The sequence below is a fragment of the Silene latifolia genome, chromosome 7 (genome assembly GCF_048544455.1).
Source record: "Silene latifolia isolate original U9 population chromosome 7, ASM4854445v1, whole genome shotgun sequence".
Lineage (NCBI taxonomy): Eukaryota > Viridiplantae > Streptophyta > Magnoliopsida > Caryophyllales > Caryophyllaceae > Silene > Silene latifolia.
The window spans coordinates 101,879,297-101,881,890 of record NC_133532.1 but is presented as its reverse complement, the minus strand read 5'-3'; the positions used below and the strand labels follow the sequence as shown (position 1 = coordinate 101,881,890).

General features: G+C 37.3%; 1 non-coding gene across 1 annotated transcript; it reads left to right on the top strand.

The window, feature by feature from the left end:
* The first annotated feature begins 502 nt into the window (after positions 1-502).
* Positions 503-609, top strand: LOC141593534 (small nucleolar RNA R71). Its single transcript, XR_012521611.1, has one exon. It is a non-coding gene; the product is annotated as a small nucleolar RNA R71 (small nucleolar RNA).
* Positions 610-2,594: the final 1,985 nt, after the last annotated feature.

Below are 2,594 nucleotides of genomic sequence, written 5' to 3'. Positions count from 1 at the left end.
TTTGTATGAGAGATTTGGATGGAACTTGGTGTTTTCATTGTAAAAATTTGAATAAGGGGTACCACTTTTGTAAGCTTGGAAAGCATTAACTTGTTCGGTTGTTCCCCTACACTCACTTGAGTCATGACCCAAAGTTCCACAATTCTCACATATCCCACTTGGGATTGATGAGGATGCCGTCATGGCATTGACATGATGCTTTGATGATTTTGAGTTTTCCTCAAGTCTAGCCATAGCTTGTTCAAACTTCAAGTTGATTGTGTCAATGTGAGCACTAAGTTGAGCACCCAATTGAGTAACGGAGTCCACTTCATGCTTTCCTCCTCTAGTAGCCTTGCGAGGTCTACTATATTGTGAATTATGGACCGCCATTTCATCAATCTTGTTCCATGTTTGATTGTCATCAACTTCGGTGAACATTCCATTTGATCCCATATTGAGAATGTTCCTTGAATCTTCATATAAACCATTCCAAAATTGTTGCACTAAAAACCATTCGCTAAGTCCATGGTGAGGACATGAGCGACAAATACCTTTGAACCGCTCCCAAGCTTCATACAAAGATTCTTCATCCCTTTGCTTAAAACCCGTAATTTGAGCTCTTAGCATGTTAGTCTTTTCCGGTGGGTAGAATTTTTTGTAGAAAGCTAGAGCTAGCTTCTTCCAAGAATCTATTCCAAGGGTGGCCTTATCAAGGCCCTTCAACCATTTCTTTGCGGTGCCGATTAACGAAAAAGGAAATAAGACCCATCTTATTTGGTCTTGAGTCACGCCCGTTTGAGAGATAGCATCACAATAATCGCAAAAGGTTTCCATATGAGAATGAGGGTCCTCACTAGGCATTCCCCCGAATTGGCTCCTCTCAACTAGTTGGAAGAAGGCGGACTTGGCAATAAAATTACCGGTGAGATGTTGCGGTGTAGGAGAACCATTTGGTAGATTCTCCTCGGTGGGTATAGAGTGTGACGAGAATTTAGGCATTGTAGGTGGATTTTGTGTGGTATTGTTTAATGGGTTCTCTTCTCCTTCTATTGCGAAAGGATTGACAAACTCACTAGTGGGTTGAACAACTTCACCAACACCTCCCAAATTCCTTCTAACAAGTCTCCTATTATTCGTCAAGGTTCTTTCGATTTCACGGTCAAAAGGTAACAAATCTCTTTGTAACCTTCTAGACATGCAAAATATCAAACAACTTGAAAATAATTAGAACAAACCTTGAGGAGTTTTTACTTCCCCAAGGTGAAAAAGACACAACTAAAAACAATAAAAGAAATCTTAAATCAATTAAACACCGTCCCCGGCAACGGCGCCATTTTTGATCGAGGCCATTTCGTGTTCACAATTAAGTATATGTGGTCGTTGGTCAATGGTCGATACAAAACACAATTTATACTTCACAAACAACTCTACAATTAGTAAAGAGGCAAGTAAAGGTCGGATCCCAAGGGACGGGTATTGAAATGAGAATTCTATTGTAACTAGTAGTGTCTAGGGGTGTCACAAATTGAGTTGGTGTAGAAGGTCACTAAACTAAAAATAGCAATGAAAATAAACTAGCAAGATGAATAAAATAAGGGGTGTAAACAAGTGATTAAAGGCACTAGGGTGTCATGGGTTCATAGGGGAATCATGGGATATGATCATACAAACATGTTCTCAAATTATAAGCAAGCAATTATTGTTGTGATGGATTGAGTTGGGTTATATCTTACAATCCTAGGAAAGTTTGGGTCCGAATCGATTAGATTGTACAACACCTACAAGTCGACTTAATCTTTCCTACTCAACACATGCATGGTCTAACAAGACTCGAGTTGGGTTATGTCTTACAAGTCTCATTGAAAAGATAGAAGATGATAGTAAATGCAAGGATTCATAGTCTTAACATTTCATCAAATATAACATGTGCATGTATTAAGATCAAAACAAGCAAGCAAATAAGATATGAAAGCATATTGATTTAAGCATGAATCATTCCCCATGTTGGTTTCCCCTAATCACCCATTAAACCCTAGCTAAGAGACTACTCACTCATTATCATGTTGATCATGCTAGAAAGGTTGTCAATCATACTAACATAATGAAACATGATGAATAAATGAAAGTAATTAACAATAATTAAAAAGGGATTAAGAGATTATACCTACTAATGATTCCAATAATAAAGCAAGAATAATAGAAGTACTTGAATCCTAGATTGAGAGGTTGTCAATCTCCCAATAATAACCCAAATAATCTTCAATTACCCAAAATAAAGGAAGAACAAGAGAGAGATTAAAGAACTAAAACTTGGATTAAAACTTGATTAATACTTGATTAATACTTGATTACAAAATTGAAGAGAGATTTGATTGATATTAACTACACTAATTATTGATAAGAAGAACATGCTCCTCTAATTAGCCTAATGGGGTATTTATAGTGAAAATTAGGGAGGATGCATTAGGGTTAACTAAGGGCTAAATTAGTAATTACACTTTTTAAGTTGAGCAAGGAGAATCCGGTATTTTCTGAGAGAAGGGCTTCTCTTTTCGTAGCTTGAAGAATGAAAATCGTCTTTGTCATCGAAATCCGTGCGGATTGGAGTCGGG